This window comes from Triticum aestivum, chromosome 3B (assembly GCF_018294505.1).
Source record: "Triticum aestivum cultivar Chinese Spring chromosome 3B, IWGSC CS RefSeq v2.1, whole genome shotgun sequence".
Taxonomy (NCBI): domain Eukaryota; kingdom Viridiplantae; phylum Streptophyta; class Magnoliopsida; order Poales; family Poaceae; genus Triticum; species Triticum aestivum.
Window position 1 is genome coordinate 593986733 of NC_057801.1, and position 19155 is coordinate 594005887.

Here is a 19155-nt window from a genome sequence, read left to right on the forward strand (position 1 = left end):
GAGAGAAACTCCTTCTCTAGAAAGGATCCATTTTTAGCAACAAATATCTTGCCTTCGGATCTGTGATAGAAGGTGTACCCAACAGTTTCCTTTGGGTATCCTATGAAGACGCACTTCTCCGATTTGGGTTCGAGCTTATCTGGTTGAAGCTTTTTCACATAAACATCATAGCCCCAAACTTTAAGAAACAACAACTTTGGTTTCTTGCCAAACCATAGTTCATAAGGCGTCGTCTCAACAGATTTTGATAGTGCCCTATTTAACGTGAATGCAGCCGTATCTAAAGCATAACCCCAAAATGATAGCGGTAAATCAATAAGAGACATCATAGATTGCAATATATCCGGTAAAGTACGGTTATGGCGTTCGGACACACCATTATGCTGTGGTGTTCCAGGTGGCGTCAGCTGTGAAACTATTCCACATTGTCTCAAATGAAGACCAAACTCGTAACTCAAATATTCTCCTCCATGATCAGATCGTAGAAACTTTATTATCTTGTTACGACAATTTTCCACTTCACTCTGAAATTCTTTGAACTTTTCAAACATTTCAGACTTATGTTTCATTAAGTAGATATACCCATATCTGCTCAAATCATCTGTGAAGGTCAGAAAATAACGATACCCGCCACGAGCCTCAACGCTCATTGGGCCGCATACATCAATATGTATTATTTCCAATAAGTCAGTAGCTCGTTCCATCGTTTCGGAGAACGGAGTTTTGGTCATCTTAACCATGAGGCATGGTTCACAAGCACCAAGTGATTCATAATAAAGTGATTCCAAAAGTCCATCAACATGGAGTTTCTTCACGCGCTTTACACCAATATGACCTAAACGGCAGTGCCACAAATAAGTTGCACTATCATTATCAACTTTGCATCTTTTGGCTTCAATATTATGAACATGTGTATCACCTCGATCGAGATTCAACTAAATAGACCACTCAGCAAGGGTGCATGACCATAAAAGATATTACTCATATAAATAGAACAACCATTATTCTTTGATTTAAATGAATAACCGTCTCGCATCAAACAAGATCCAGATATAATGTTCATGCTCAACGCTGGCACCAAATAAGAATTATTTAGGTCTAAAACTAATCTCGAAGGTAGATGTAGAGGTAGCGTGCCGACGACGATCACATCGACCTTGGAATCATTTCCGACGCGCGTCGTCACCTCGTCCTTAGCCAATCTTTGTTTAATCCATAGCCCCTGTTTCGAGTTGCAAATATGAGCAACAAAACCAGTATTAAATACCCAGGCGCTACTACGAGCATTAGTAAGGTACACATCAATAACATGTATATCAAATATACCTTTCATTTTGCCATCCTTCTTATCTGCCAAATACTTAGAAGTTTCGCTTCCAGTGACTAGTCCGTTTGCAGTAGAAGCACTCAGTTTTAGGCTTAGGTCCAGACTTGGGTTTCTTCTCCTGAGCAGCAACTTTCTTGCCGTTCTTCTTGAAGTTTCCCTTCTTTCCTTTGCCCTTTTTCTTGAAACTAGTGGTCTTGTTGACCATCAACACTTGATGCTCCTTTTTGATTTCTACCTCCGCAGCTTTTAGCATCACGAAGAGCTCAGGAATTGTCTTGTTCATCCCTTGCATATTATAGTTCATCATGAAGCCTTTACAGCTTGGTGGAAGTGATTAAAGAACTCTGTCAATGACACTATTATCAGGAAGATTAACTCCCAGCTGAGTTAAGTGGTTATGGTACCCAGACATTCTGAGTACGTGTTCACTGACAGAACTATTCTCCTCCATTTTGCGCTATACAACTTGTTGGAGACTTCATATCTCTCAACTTGGGCATTTTCTTGAAATATTAACTTCAACTCTTGGAACATCTCATATGCCCCATGACATTCAAAACATCTTTGAAGTCCCGATTCTAAGCCATAGAGCATGGCACACTGAACTATCGAGTAGTCATCAACACGCGTCTGCCAGACATTCACAATGTCTGCAGTTGCCAGCGCAGGGGGTACACCTACCGGTGCTTCCAGGACGCAATTCTTCTGTGCAGCAATGAGGATAATCCTCAAGTTACGGACCCAGCCCGTATAATTGCTACCATCTTTTTTCAACTTAGCTTTCTCTAGGAATGCATTAAAATTCAAAGGAACAGTAGCACGGGCCATTGATCTACAATAACATAGACATGAAAAATAACTATCAGGACTAAGTTCATGATAGATTAAAGTTCAATTAATCATATTACTTAAGAACTCCCACTTAGATAGACATCCCTCTAGTCATCTAAATGATCACGTGATCCACATCAACTAAACCATGTCCGATCATCACATGAGATGGAGTAGTTTTCAATGGTGAACATCACTATGTTGATCATATCTGCTGTATGATTCACGTTCGACCTTTCGGTCTCAGTGTTCCGAGGCCATATCTGCATATGCTAGGCTCGTCAAGTTTAACCCGAGTATTCTGCACATGCAAAACTATCTTGCACCCGTTGTATGTGAACATAGAGCTTATCACACCCGATCATCATGTGGTGTCTCAGCATGACGAACTGTCGCAACGGTGCATACTCAGGGTGAACACTTGTACCTTGAAATTTAGTAAGGGATCATCTTATAATGCTACCGCCGTACTAAGCAAAATAAGATGCATAAAAGATAAACATCATATGTAAGCAAAATATGTGACATGATATGGCCATCATCGTCTTGTCCTCATGATCTCCATCACCGAAGCATCATCATGATCTCCATCGTCACCGGCGCGACACCTGGATCTCCATTGTAGCATCATTGTCGTCTCGCCAACTATTGCTTCTACGACTCTTGCTACTGCTTAGTGATAAAGTAAATCAATTACATGGCGATTGCATTTCATACAATAAGGCGACAACCATATGGCTCCTGCCAGTTGCCGATAACTCTGTTACAAAACATGATCATCTCATACAACAATTTATATCACATCATGTCTTGACAATATCATATCACATCAAGCCCTGCAAAAACAAGTTAGATGTCCTCTACTTTGTTGTTGCAAATTTTACGTGGCTGCAACGGGGTTCTAGCAAGAACCGTTCTTACCTACGCATCAAAACCACAACAATTTTTTGTCAAGTGTGTTGTTTTAACCTTCAACAAGGACCGGCCGTAGTCAAACTCGATTCAACTAAAGTTGGAGAAACAGACACTTGCCAGCCACCTATGTGTAAAGCACGTCGGTAGAACCAGTCTCATGAACGCAGTCATGTAATGTCGGTCCAGGCCGCTTCAACCACCAATACCGCCGAATCAAAGTAAGACGTTGGTGGTAAGCAGTATGACTATTATCACCCACAACTCTTTGTGTTCTATTCATGCATATAACATCTACGCATAGACCTGGCTCGGATGCCACTGTTGGGGAAAGTAGTATTTCAAAATATTTTCCTACGATCACGCAAGATCTATCTATGTGATGCATAGCAACGAGAGGAGAGAGTGTGTCCACGTACCCTCGTAGACCAAAAGTGGAAGTGTTTAGTAACGCAGTTGATGTAGTCGAACATCTCCGCGATCCAACCGATACAAGTACCGAACGTACGGTACCTTCACGTTCAGCACACGTACAACTCGATGATGTCCCTCGTGCTCTTGATCCAGTTGAGGACGAGGGTGAGTTCCGTCAGCACGACGGCATGGCGACGGTGATGATCATGTTACCGGCACAGGGCTTCGCCTAAGCACTATGATGGTATGATCGAGGTGTGTAACTATGGAGGGGGCATCACACATAGTTAAGAGAAACTTGTGTGTTCTAGGGTGCCTCCCTACCTCCGTATATAAAGGAGGGAGCGGGAGGTCGACTGGCCCTAGGGGGCCCACCAAGAGTAGGGAGACCTACTAGGACTCCAAGTCCTAGTAGGATTCAAGCTGGTGGAAGGGGGAAGGAAGGAGAGGGAGAGGGAGTAGGATAGGAAGTCGTCGCCCCCTTCCCCTAGTCCAATTCGCACTGCTAGGGGGGGGGGCAGCCCAATGCAGTCCTCCTCTCTATCCACTAAGGCCCATGGTGGCCCATTGCTTCCGGGGGGGGGGGGTCGGTAAACCCGCCGACACTCTATTTTTTTCCGGTACCATTCGGAACTCTTCCCGTGTCCAAATAACATGGTCCAATATATCAATCTTTATGTCTCGACCATTTCGAGACTCCTCGTCATGTCTGTGATCTCAACTGGGACTTCAAATAAACTTCAGTCATAAAAAAACATAACTCATAATACATATCATCATCGAACGTAAAGCGTGTGGACCCTACGGGTTCGACAACTATGTAGACATGACCGAGACACATCTCCGATCAATAACCAATAACGGAACCTAGATGCTCATATGGCTCCTACATATTCTACGACGATCTTTATCGGTCAAACCGCATAACAACATACGTTATTCCCTTTGTCATTGGTATGTTACTTGCCCGAGATTCAATCGTTGGTACCTTCATACCTAGTTCAATCTCGTTACCAGCAAGTCTCTTTACTCGTTCTGTAATGCTTCATCCCACAACTAACTCATTAGTCACATTGCTTGCAAGGCTTATAGTGATGAGCATTACTGAGAGGGCCCAGAGATACCTCTCCGATAAACGGAGTGAAAAATCCTAATCTCGATCGATGCCAACTCAACAAACACCTTCGAAGACACCTGTAGATCATATTTATAATCACCCAGTTACGTTGTGACATTTGATAGCACACAAGGTGTTCCTCGGTATTCGGGAGTTGCATAATCTCATAGTCAGAGGAACATGTATAAGTTATGAAGAAAGCAATAGTAATAAACTTATCAATCATTATGCTAAGCTAACGGATGGGCCATGTCCATCACATCATTCTCTAATGATGTGATCTCGTTCATAAAATGACAACACATGTCTATGGTTAGGAAACATAACCACCTTTGATTAACGAGCTAGTCAAGTAGAGGCATACTAGGGACCATATGTTTTGTCTATGTATTCACACATGTACTAAGTTTCCGGTTAATACAATTCTAGCATGAATAATAAACATTTATCATGATATAAGGAAATATAAATAACAACTTTATTATTGCCTCTAGGGCATATTTCCTTCAAGGACTTGGCCAATGGTTGCCCCAACGTCAAGGAAGACGGGCCTGCCTTCAGTGCAGAAGATTTTGTTTCAATAGCAAGGGAAATGCGTCCTCTAGCAAGTAAGATGGCTGAAGATACCGATCTGTCACATTATCAGCCGGTTTACGATGCTGACAATAAGAAGGTCAAGGCGCCAATCCATGATTCTCAGGACCTTACGCCTCCAAGTCGTAAGCACACTTTTGCCCCTGACATTGACCCGTCAACACTTATTAGTGATTGATACGTCTCCGTCGTATCTATAATTTTTGATTGTTCCATGCCAATATTCTTCAACTTTGATATACTTTTGGCAACATTTTATACTATTTTTGGGACTAACATATTGATCCAGTGCCTAGTGCCAGTTCCTGTCTGTTGCATGTTTTATGTTTCACAGAAAACCAATCTCAAACGGAATCCAAACGGGATAAAAACGGACGGATAATTATTTTGGAATATTTGGGATTTTCCGGAGGAAGAATCAACACGAAACGGTGTCCGGGGTGGCCATGAGACAGGGGGGCACGCCCCCTACCCCTGGGCACGCCCTGGGCTCTCGTGGGCCACTTGTAAGGCGGTTGAGGCTCTACTTGTGCCGCAAGAAAGCTAATTTTATGAGAAAAATCTGGCCAAAAGATTCACCCCAATCGGAGTTACGGATCTCAAAGGAAACGGTGAAGGGGCAGAGTTAGAGAACGCAGAAACAGATAGATATATCCAATCTCGAAGGGGCTCTCGCCCCTCCCAAGCCATGGGATCCAAGGACCAGAGGCGAAACCCTTCTCCCATCTAGGGAGGAGGTCAAGGAAGAAGAAGAAGAAGAAGGGGGGCTCTCTCCCCCTTGCTTTCGGCGGCGCCGGAACGCCGCCGGGGGCCATCATCATCACCGCGATCTTCACCAACACCGCTGTCATCTTCACCAACATCTCCATCACCTTCCCCCCTCTATCTACAACGGTCCACTCTCCCGCAACCTGCTGTACCCTCTACTTGAACGTGGTGCTTTATGCTTCATATTATTAACCAGTGATGTGTTGCCATCCTATGATGTCTGAGTAGATTTTCGTTGTCCTATTGGTGGTTGATGAATTGCTATGATTGATTTAATTTTCTTGTGGTTATGTTGCTGTCCTATGGTGCCCATCATATGAGCGCGCACGTGGATCACACCATAGGGTTAGTTGTATGTTGATAGGACTATGTATTGGAGGGCAAGAGTGACAGAAGCTCCAGACTAGCATAGAAATTGATACATACGGGATTGAAGGGGGACTAATATATCTTAATGCTATGGTTGGGTTTTACCTTAATGAACGTTAGTAGTTGCGGACTGCTTGCTAATAGTTCCAATCCTAAGTGCATAGAATTCCAAGTCAGGGATGACATGCTAGCAGGGCCTCTCCCACATAAAAACTTGCTATCGGTCTAGTAATGTAGTCAATTGCTTAGGGACAATTCCACTACTCCTACCACCACTTTTCCACACTCGCTATATTTACTTTATTGCATCTTTATCTAAACAGCCCCTACTTTTTATTTACGTGTTCTTTATTATCTTGCAAACCTATCCTATCACACCTACAAAGTACTTCTAGTTTCATACTTGTTCTAAGTAAAGCGAACGTCAAGCGTGCGTAGAGTCGTATCTGTGGCCGATAGTACTTGAAAGAGTATTTGTTCTACCTTTAGCTCGTCGTTGGGTTCGACACTCTTACTTATCGAAAGAGGCTACAACTATCCCGTATACTTGCGGGTCATCAAGACCTTTTTCCGGCGCCGTTGCCGGGGAGTCATAGCATGGGGTGAATATTCTCGTGTGTGCTTGTTTGCTTTATCACTAAATAATTTTTATTTGCTGTTCTAAGCTGTTCTCTATCTTTAGTTATGGATATGGAACGCAAAATACCAAAAAAATTAGATGTACTTGCTACTCATGTAGATGGGGTAACTCCTAAAACCCCCGACTCTCATTATGCGAGAGATATTATGTACTACTTTGATAATCCTGAGAAAACCCCATTCAACTTCATAATGGGAGACACGTTGGATCAACGTGAATACTTTAGGGATTATCGGTCGACACAAAAAGGGAAACTATTATGGGATCAAGTTATTATGTTGCATTGGTATGCCTGGAATCTATGCTTGAGATATGATATTACTTGTTGCTCTAGGATGGAGGCTCCACACCTTCCCTTTTCATGCAAATTTAATGATAATGAAACCTTAGCTTCTTATGCTAATGGTATATATGATTACTATGATGTGGAACAAATAGAAGAATTTGTTGCTTTTAAGGCTGCTTATGAAATTGAAGCTTTGTTTGAAAAGTATGAAGCTTTTGATGATGATGGTTATAGGCCTGAAAATCTTGCTATGCTTAGATATTGCTATGAAAATCATGAATACAATTACTATATTAATGCTTTTATGAAGAAAGTCTCCGTTGTCCAAGAAGAGACTAATATTTTGCAGGAAGCTATGGAAGAAGAAACTGATGAAACTGTGAGCTCATTGGATGAAAAAGATGATGAGGAGAGCGAAGAACAAAAGGAGGAAGAGCGGATTAGCTACCCGTGCCCACCTTCTAATGAGAGTAATCCTGCAACTCATACATTATTTAATTCCCCTTCGTGCTTACCGAAGGATGATTGCTATGATGATTGCTATGATCCCTTGAATTTGTTTGAAATATCCCTTTTTGATGATGCTTGCTATGCTTGTGGCCAAGATACCAATATGAATTATGCTTATGGATATGAACTTGCTATAGTTCCTTATGTTAAACATGAAATTGTTGCTATTGCACCCACGCATGATAGTCCTATTATCTTTTTGAATTCTCCAAACTACACTATATCGGAGAAGTTTGTGTTTATTAAGGATTATATTGATGGGTTGCCTTTTACCATTGCACATGATGATTTTGATGAATGTAATATGCATGTGCTTGCTGCTCCTACTTGCAATTATTATGAGAGAGGAACTATTTCTCCACCTCTCTATGTTTCCCATACTATGAAATTGCAAGAAACTGCTTATACTATGCATTGGCCTTTACTTGGTGTGCATGAATTGTTCTTTTATGACATGCTGATGCATAGGAAGAGAGTTAGACTTCGTTGTTGCACGATATATGTTACGTTGTGCTCAATACTAAATTACAAATCATTGTTAATTAAAATTGGCTTTGATATACCTTGGGATCCGGGTGGATTCATTACTTGAGCACTAAATGCCTAGCTTAATGGCTTTAAAGAAAGCGTTGCCAGGGAGACAACCCGGAAGTTTTAGAGAGTCATTTATTTCTGTTGAGTGCTTTCATATAGTTTAAAAACAAAAAATAAAGAGGGGAACCTAAAACTTTTCAAAAAGGAAAGTGAAAGTGAGAAAGACAAGCATTGTTGAAGTGGGAGCTAGCCTTGAACTTTGTTCATGCTCACGGGAACTTTGTGAATCTTGATTACAGAAACTTTTCAACAAAAATAATTATCCCCTTGTATAATTCCATTGTATTATAAAAATCATGTGCCAAGGTTTGCCTTTAGGATGTTTACAATGCTTGTTGGTTTGTACGGTGCAGGACAGAAACTTTGGCTGTAGTGCGCGATTTTACGTTTTTAACTGGAACGTCAAATGGTTCTGATTCCTTTTGCACTGTATTTCTATACAACTTTTTTATTTTTTCCTAATTTTGGTAGAATTGTTGGGGTACCAGAAGTATTGTTATTGTTCAGATTTCTACAGACTGTTCTGTTTTTGACAGATTCTGTTTTTGATGCATAGTTTGCTTGTTTTGATGAATCTATCAATTTATATCAGTGGATTAAGCCATGGAAAAGCTATATTACAGTAGACACATTGGAAAAACAAAATATGAATTGGTTGCTACAGTACTTAGAGTAGTGATTTGCTTTATTATACTAACGGATCTTACCGAGTTTTCTGTTGAAGTTTTGTGTGAATGAAGTGTCTAAACGAGGAGGTCTCGATATGAGGAAAAGGGAGAGAGGCAAGAGCTCAAGCTTGGGGATGCCCGAGGCAACCCAAGTAAATATTCAAGGAGACTCAAGCGTCTAAGATTGGGGATGCCCCGGAAGGCATCCCCTCTTTCTTCAACAAGTATTGGTATGTTTTCGTATCCGTTTCGTTTATGCATTATGTGCAAGTCTTGGACCGTATTTTTCATTTAGTTTTCATTTTTATTTTATGTACCATGCTGGTATGAGATAGTCCTTGGTTTATTTATAGAATGCTCATTGCACTTCACTTAAATCTTTTGAGTATGGATTTATAGAATGCTTCATGTGCTTCACTTATATCATTTGAAGTTGGATTGCATGTTTCTCTTCATATAGACAACCGCCATTTGTAGAATGCTCTTTTGCTTCACTTATATTTGTTAGAGCATGGGCATATATTTTGTAGAAAGAATTAAACTCTCTTGCTTCACTTATATCTATTTAGAAAGATGACAGGAATTAGTCATTCACATGGTTAGTCATAAAATCCTACATAAACTTGTAGATCACTGAATATGATATGTTTGATTCCTTGCAATAGTTTTGCGATATAAAGGTGGTGATATTAGAGTCGTGCTAGTTGAGTAATTGTGAAATTGAGAAATACTTGTGTTAAGGTTTGCAAGTCCCGTAGCATGCACGTATGGTGAACCGTTATGTAACGAAGTTGGAGCATGAGGTGCTCTTTGATTGCTTTCCTTATGAGTGGCAATCGGGGATGAGCGATGGTCTTTTCCTACCAATCTATCCCTCTTGGGGCATGCGTAGTAGTACTTTGATTCGAGGGCTAAGTAGACTTTTGCAATAAGTATATGAGTTCTTTATGACTAATGTGAGTCCATGGATATACGCACACTCATCCTTCCACTTTGCTAGTTTCTATTTTACTGCGCAACTTTCGCCGGTAGCATAAACCCATTATTTACCCTCCTAAAAACAGCCACCATACCTACCTATATGGCATTTCCATAGCCATTCCGAGATATATTGCCATGCAACTTTCCACCGTTCCGTTTATTATGACACGTTTCATCATTGTCATATTGCTCTTTGCATGATCATGTAGTTGACATCGTATTTGTGGTCAAACCTCATAACAACATACGTTGTTCCCTTTGTCATTGGTATGTTACTTTCCCGAGATTCAATCGTCGGTACCTTCATACCTAGTTCAATCTCGTTACCAGCAAGTCTCTTTACTCGTTCCGTAATGCTTCATCCCACAACTAACTCATTAGTCACATTGCTTGCAAGGCTTATAGTGATGAGCATTACTGAGAGGGCCCAGAGATACCTCTCCGATACACGGAGTGAAAAATCCTAATCTCGATCTATGCCAACTCAACAAACACCTTCGGAGACACTTGTAGAGCATATTTATAATCACCCAGTTACGTTGTGACATTTGATAGCACACAAGGTGTTCCTCGGTATTCGGGAGTTGCATAATCTCATAGTCAGAGGAACATGTATAAGTTATAAAGAAAGCAATAGTAATAAACTTATCGATCATTATGCTAAGCTAACGGATGGGCCATGTCCATCACATCATTCTCTAATGATGTGATCTCGTTCATAAAATGACAACACATGTCTATGGTTAGGAAACATAACCACCTTTGATTAACGAGCTAGTCAAGTAGAGGCATACTAGGGACCATATGTTTTGTTTATGTATTCACACATGTACTAAGTTTCCGGTTAATACAATTCTAGCATGAATAATAAACATTTATCATGATATAAGGAAATATAAATAACAACTTTATTATTGCCTCTAGGGCATATTTCCTTCAAGGACTTGGCCAATGGTTGCCCCAACGTCAAGGAAGACGGGCCTGCCTTCAGTGCAGAAGATTTTGCTTCAATAGCAAGGGGAATGTGTCCTCTAGCAAGCAAGATGGCCGAAGATACTGATATGTCACATTATCAGCCGGTTTACGATGCTGACAACAAGAAGGTCAAGGCGCAAATCCATGATTCTCTGGACCTTACGCCTCCAAGTCGTAAGCACACTTTTGCCCCTGACATTGACCCATCAACACTTATTTGTGATTAATACGTCTCCGTTGTATCTATAATTTTTGATTGTTCCATGCCAATATTCTTCAACTTTCATATACTTTTGGCAACATTTTATACTATTTTTGGGACTAACATATTGATCCAGTGCCCAGTGTCAGTTCCTATCTGTTGCATGTTTTATGTTTCGCAGAAAACCAATATCAAAGGGAATCCAAACGGGATAAAAAGGACAAAGAATTATTTTGGAATATTTGGGATTTTTCGGAGGAAGAATCAACGCGAAACGGTGTCCGGGGTGGCCACGAGACAGGGGGGCGCGCCCCCTACCCCTGGGCGTGCCCTGGGCTCTCGTGGGCCAGCTGTAAGGCGGTTGAGGCTCTACTTTTGCCGCAAGAAAGCTAATTTTGTGAGAAAAATCTAGGCAAAAGATTCACCCCAATCGGAGTTACAGATCTCCAGATATAAAGGAAACGGTGAAGGGGCGGAATTAAAGAACGCAGAAACAGAGAGATAGATCCAATCTCGGAGGGGCTCTCGCCCCTCCCAAGCCATGGGAGCCAAGGACCAGAGGGGAAACCTTTCTCCCATCTAGGGAGGAGGTCAAGGAAGAAGAAGAAGAAGGGGAGCTCTCTCCCCCTTGCTTCCAGTGGCGCCGGAACGCCGCCGGGGGCCATCATCATCACCGCGATCTTCACCAACACCGCCGTCATCTTCACCAACATCTCCATCACCTTCCCCCCTCTATCTACAGCGGTCCACTCTCCCGCAACCCGCTGTACCCTCTACTTGAACATGGTGCTTTATGCTTCATATTATTATCCAATGATGTGTTGCCATCCTATGATGTCTGAGTAGATTTTCGTTGTCCTATTGGTGGTTGATGAATTGCTATGATTGATTTAATTTGCTTGTGGTTATGTTGCTGTCCTATGGTGCCCATCATATGAGCGCGTGCATGGATCACACCATAGGGTTAGTTGTATGTTGATAGGACTATGTATTGGAGGGCAAGAGTGACAGAATCTCCAGACTAGCATAGAAATTGATACATACGGGATTGAAGGGGGACCAATATATCTTAATGCTATGGTTGGGTTTTACCTTAATGAACGTTAGTAGTTGTGGACTACTTGCTAATAGTTCCAATCATAAGTGCATAGAATTCCATGTCAGGGATGACATGCTAGCAGGGCCTCTCCCACATAAAAACTTGCTATTGGTCTAGTAACGTAGTCAATTGCTTAGGGACAATTCCACTACTCCTACCACCACTTTTCCACACTCGCTATATTTACTTTATTGCATCTTTATCTAAACAGCCCCTACTTTTTATTTATGTGTTCTTTATTATCTTGCAAACCTATCCTATCACTCCTACAAAGTACTTCCAGTTTCATACTTGTTCTAGGTAAAGCGAACGTCAAGCGTGCGTAGAGTCGTATCTGTGGCCGATAGGACTTGAGAGAGTATTTATTCTACCTTTAGCTCCTCGTTGGGTTTGACGCTCTTACTTATCGAAAGAGGCTACAACTATCCCGTATACTTGCGGGTCATCAGTGATGAAGCTATATTGAAAGCTTTGACTGTGATCAACTAGGCAACATCTGACTTCCAGCCAATGGGTGAAGAGGAGGACGATGAACCGGTGCTGGATGATCCACAACCCTCAAGCCACCAAGGTCAAGACCAGTAAGCTGCCCGCCGGCTTAGCATCTGCCAGCTGTAATACTTTACAAAAACAGTTATTCTTTTGGGCCATCTGCTTCCTTGTAATAGGTGAGATTTAAAACAATTATCTGCCATGCCAGCGCGTATGTTAACCTTCATAACACTTTATGAACCATTTTAATCTTCCTTGACGATCCAGTGTTCATGCTTATGCTCATTATCAACTTTGCTGAGGCATGTCATCATAAACCCTGCATAAAAACAGAGCAGAAGTACCTTGGCGGTTTTCTCCAAGGCGGGTCAAAAACTCCATATAACAAACCACTAGTGACTGTAATGTCCATAACTAGGGCTGATTTACCAAAACCTTATAGAATAAGGGCAACAATGTCCACTATGTATCTTGCCGGCTTACCATGCCATATGAAATAAGGGCAACAATCCCAACTCAGAGTGCAGCACTTTGTAATTTATTCACACTACCGGCTTACAACGCCTTAGACAACAGAGGGTAACATCCCCCAAAATGTTGAGAGTACAGGACCTCAAACATATGATCCTCATCTGCTGGCGACTTAACGCCCAAAGCCAGACAGGGTTACCAAAACATCGGGTAATATCACATTAAGATCAAGGCATCAGGGCCTGAATCCACTTTCAACCATATATCAACATGGGACAAATAGCAAAAAAGATTGAAAGGCAATAGAAAACAAAAATCAAGGCTTTCAAAGGCTGCCGGGCCTCAACATCAAGTGATTTTCAAGGGCTGCACAACCACTGAGTTACTCCTTCATTCAAACCTTGTAAGTCGGGCCTCACATGATCAATCAACATTTTAACCTTGACAAGTTCAGGGCCTTTCCAAGATTGACTGTCAAGAGTACGGCGAGTCATTCAAGGATTACTTGGTCGGAGTGGCAAGCATACAAAGGCATGATAACCCGGATTTTTGGTGAATAAACCTCGCATCCAAGCCTACTACGAGGGACAACAAAGCTCCTGTTTATTTAACAAGAAGCCCCCAAGTAATATTTTGATTCAGGCGTTTCAAGCCGGATTAGTAGGGTAGTTATAGCTATGCTCAATGAGTAGGAAGCCCCCAAGTGACTTTATGAAGTAAATAAAGACTCAAATTCTTAAAATGAAATGACAGAGGCCCTGAATTATCAGGGATGCTGACTTTATTATACTTGTCATAATATATACATTGGCAAAAGTATGTACATCACAAGAGCCGATGGCTCAGGTGTAATATGGCTGAAGATGAGCAATATTCCACGGCCGGTGGATCTCCTCCTCCGATGTGCGTGAGTCCTTGTGGTCTCAAACATCGATAAGGTAGCATGACCCGTTGTTCAGATTCTTGCTGACCACAAAAGGCCCTTCCCAAGGTGAGGACAACTTGTGCATGTCAGTTTGATCCTGGATGAGCCAGAGCACCAAATCTCCTTCTTGAAAAGTTCTGGTTTTAACTCGGCGGCTGTGATAATGATGCAGATCTTGCTGGTAAATCGCCGAACGAGCCGCAACAAGGTCACGCTCTTCATCCAACATGTCAATAGCATCTTGATGTGCTTTTTCATTATCAGCTTCAACATAAGCCGCCACACGGGGCGAGTCGTGACGTATGTCACTAGGGAGAACCGCCTCTGCTCAAACCATGAAGAAAGGCGTGTAACCTGTAGATCTGTTGGGGGTGGTATTGATACTCCAAAGCACTAAGGGAAACTCTTCCACCCAACAACCTGGTGTCCTCTGTAAAGGGACCATAAGCCGGGGCTTGATACCTCTCAAGATTTCTTGATTAGCTCTTTCAGCTTGGCCATTAGACTGGGGGTGAGACACTGATGATACATCAAGACAGATATGCTCTTGTTGACATAATTCTTTCATTGCTCCCTTAGACAGATTAGTACCATTATCAGTAATGATACTATGAGGATATCCAAAATGAAAGATCACCTTTTTGATACATTGAACCACCGTGTCCGCATCACATTTGCTGACCGGCTCAGCTTCAACCCACTTTGTAAATTTGTCAACAGCTACCAGGAGATGAGTCTTTTTATCCTTAGACCTTTTGAAAGGCCCAACTCTATCCAGCCCCCAAACTACAAACAACCAACTAATTGGAATCATGCTCAATTCTTGAGCCGGCACATGAGCTCGTCGTGAAAATTTCTGACAGCAATCACATTTACTGACCAGATCTTCAACATCCGCATGAGCCGTCAGCCAATAAAACCCATGATGAAAAGCCTTACTTATGAGAGACTTAGAGCCGACATGATGACCGCAATCTCCTTCATGAATCTCCCTTAGAATTTCACGTCCCTCCTCAGGGGAAATACATTGTTGAAACACTCCTGTAACACTGCATTTGTGTAGCTCACCATTGACAATAGTCATTCACTTAGACCTCTGGGTTATTTGCCTGGCCAGAGTTTCATCCTCAGATAACTCGCCCCGGGTCATATAAGCCAAATATGGAACAGTCCAATTAGGAATAACATGGAGAGCCGCCACCAACTGCGCCTCCGGGTCATGAATTGCAAGATCTTCCTTTGTAGGCAATTTAACCGAAGGGTTATGCAAAATATCAAGGAAAGTATTAGGAGGTACCGGCTTACACTGGGACCTGAGACGGCTTAATGCATCAATGACCTCATTTTTCCTTCGATCAATATGCTCCACTCGATACCCCTTGAAATGACCAGCAATATTATCAACCTCCCAGTGATAAGCCGCCATGAGTGGATCTCTGGAATCCCACGTTCCTGATACTTGCTGAGCCACCAAATCTGATTCGCCAAAACACCTCACCCAACTTATATTCATTTCTTTAGCCATCCGAAGACCATGGAGTAAGGCTTCATACTCAGCTGCATTGTTAGTACAAGGGAACATCAACCTTAAAACATAGCAAAATTTGTCACATCACGGAGAAGCTAAAATGACTCCAGCCCCCGAGCCTTCCAGTTTCCTGGATCCATCAAAGTGAATAGTCTAATACGTGTTATCCGACTTATCCTCATACATCTATAATTCCGTCCAGTCATTGATGAAATCCACCAGTGCTTGAGATTTGATGGCCGTTCTAGGGACATACTTCAACCCATGGGGCCGAAGCTCAATTGCCCACTTGGCTACCCAACCTGTGGCTTCTCTGTTTTGAATAATATCTCCCAAAGGAGTAGAACTAACCACAGTGATGGGATAGCCAAGGAAATATTGCTTCAACTTGCGACTGGCCATGAACACGCCATAAACCATTTTTTGCCAATGCGGATATCTCTGTTTAGACTCAATGAGCACCTCACTCACATAATAAACCAGGCTTTGAACTGGATACTCCTTGCCCGGCTCTTTCCGTTCCACCACAACGGCTACACTGACCGCCCTATTGTTAGCAGTCACATACAGAAGCAGGGGCTCCTTCTCAATAGGAGCAGCAAGAACCGGCGGTTCAGCCAGCTGTCTCTTAAGGCCTTCAAACACCTCATTAGCCGCGTCACTCCAGACGAAATCATCCGTTTTCTTCATCATTTGATACAAAGGAATTGCCTTTTCTCCTAAGAAGCTTATAAACCGGCTCAAGGCCGTAATACAACCCGCCAAATGCTGGATGTCATTGATACACGTCGGCTTAGCCAAAGAAGTGATAGCCTTGATCTTCTCCGGGTTAGCTTCAATGCCCCTCTCAAAAACTAGGAAACGCAATAACTTGCCTGCTGGTACGCCAAAGACACACTTGGCCGGGTTAAGCATCATTTTATAGACCCGTAGATTGTCAAAGGTCTCTTTCATATCATTTATCAAAGTCTCCTTCTTCCTAGACTTCACAACAATATCATCCACATAAGCATGAACATTGCACCCAATTTGGTTATGAAGGCAATTCTGAACACATGTTGGTAAGCCATCTGGGCACTCTTGAGCCCAAAGGGCATGGACACATAGCAGAAGGCTCCAAAGGGAGTGATGAAAGTTGTCTTCTCTTGGTCCTTAACTGCCATCTTGATATGATAATAACCAGAATAAGCATCCAAAAATCTCAAATGCTCACAACCCGTCGTAGCATCAATAGTCTGATCAATGCAAGGGAGAACAAAAGGATCAACCGAAGCTTTGTTAAGGTATGTATAATCCACACACATACGCCAAGTGCCGTTTTTCTTAAGTACCAGCACCGGGTTAGCCAACCATTCTGGATGAAAAACTTCAATGATAAACCCAGCCGCCAAGAGCTGGGCCACTTCTTCACCAATGGCCTTACACCTCTCTTCGTTAAAATGCCAAAGAAACTCTTTGATCAGCTTAAACTTGGGATCCACATTAATAGTGTGTTCAGCGAGTTCCCTCGGTACACCTGGCATGTTAGAAGGCTTCCATGCAAAGGTGTCCTGGTTCTCATGGATGAACTCGATGAGCGCGCTTTCCTATTTCGGATCCATATTAGCACTGATGCCGAACTGCTTGGACGAATCACCAGGAACAAAATCAACCATCTTAGTGTCATCTGCCGATTTAAACTTCAACAGGGGTTCGTTTTCTGTAGTTGGCTTCTTCAAAGGCGTCATATCCGCCGGGTCAACCATGTCTTTATAAAACTTCAACTCCTCAGCGGCACATGCCGACTCAGCATACGCAACATCTCCTTCTTCATAGTCCATAGCAATCTTCCTATCACCATGCACCATGATGGTGTCCTTATGACTCGACATTTTAAGCTGCAAATAAACATAACACGGCCGTGCCATAAACTTGGCGTAAGCCGGCCGCCCGAACATGGCATGTTACATGCTCTTGATCTTCACCACCTCAAAGGTCAACTTCTCAGCTCTGGAATCATAAGCATGTCCAAAGGCCGCCTCCAGGGTTACCTTACCCATTGGATATGCCGACTTACGAGGCACCACACCATGGAAAATAGTTGAAGATGTCTTAAGATCTTTGTCAGTTAAATTCATTCAACAAAAAGTCTCATAGTAAAGGATATTGATACTACTGCTACCATCCATGAGTACCTTTGTTAACTTGTATCCTCCCACCTAAGGTGCAACTACCAAAGCTAATTGACTCAGATTGTCAACCCGGGGCCGGTGATCCTCCCGACTCCACACGATAGGCTGCTCAGACCATCTTAAATACCGAGGAACCGCCGGTTCAACAGAATTCACCGCCCGCTTATGGATCTTTTGATCCCGTTTTCACAGACTCATAGTAAACACATGATATTGCCTGCTATTAAGCTGTTTAGGATGGCTCTGATAACCAGACTGCTGCTGCTGATTTCCTTGGCCAGATTGCCGATTAAAACCACCTTGAGTACCTTGGCCCTGAAAGCCAGAGCTTGAGCCACCACCTCCAAACCCAGGCCCGTGTGAGCCGGGTTCTGAACCGCCTTGCGGACCATGATTATTCTGGGAGAAACTAGAATTTTTATACTCCCTCATTATGAAGCAATCCTTCCACAGATGACCAGCTGGCGTCTCCTACGTGTCGTGCTTCAAGCAAGGTTGATTCACCATGGCCTCCAGGTCAAACCTTGGCCCTCCAAACCGGGGTGGTGGTGCTCTCCCCTTACGACACCGGTTATTTCCCTGTGTATTGGTGTTAGCCACAAAATCAGAATTGCCATTGGCTTTCCGTTTACCGTTGCCACTTTGGTTCGTCGGGTTATGTTGTCCCTTCACATTGCCATTCTTCTTTCCCTTATCGTCCTTCTCTTCATCAGATTCAAGATCTTTAGTGCTATCTGAGTCGACATATTTAGTGAGAGCCAACATGAGCTCCCCCATATCATTGCAATGACATTTAAGCCGTCCCAATTTCTGTTTAAGGGGAAGGAAACGACAATTCTTCTCCAACATCAGGATTGTTGGGCCGACATTGATACCTTCTGACGAATGTATAATAGCTGAGACCCGACGCACCCAACGGGTTGTTGACTCGCCCTCGCATGGGTTGTTTGCATTTATCTTTGGAATTTTGAATAAACTGTGCTTTCAACTCCGCCCATGACCCGATAGAGTTAGCAGGTAGCACTTTCAACCAAGTACGAGCCGGCCCATCTAACATCATGGTGAAATACTTAGCACATGCAGCATCACTGATGTCCAACATCTCATTGCCATCTCGTAGCTTTCAATCCAAGTCTCCGGGGGTTGATCCTCCGTGTAGTTAAGCACCTTACGGGGCCCTTGAAATCCTTGGGCAAGCGCTCATTGCGCAGGGCCGACACTAAACAAGGTTACCTGAGGTTCTGGAAGTTACTCCTACCCCCATAGAGGCTAATGGATAAG

The 19155-nt window shown here is 42.7% G+C and overlaps 1 pseudogene; it reads right to left on the bottom strand.

Annotated features, from left to right (window-relative positions):
• LOC123067618 (uncharacterized) overlaps nucleotides 1-19155 on the bottom strand; it is a 71647-nt pseudogene that overhangs the window by 39531 nt on the left and 12961 nt on the right.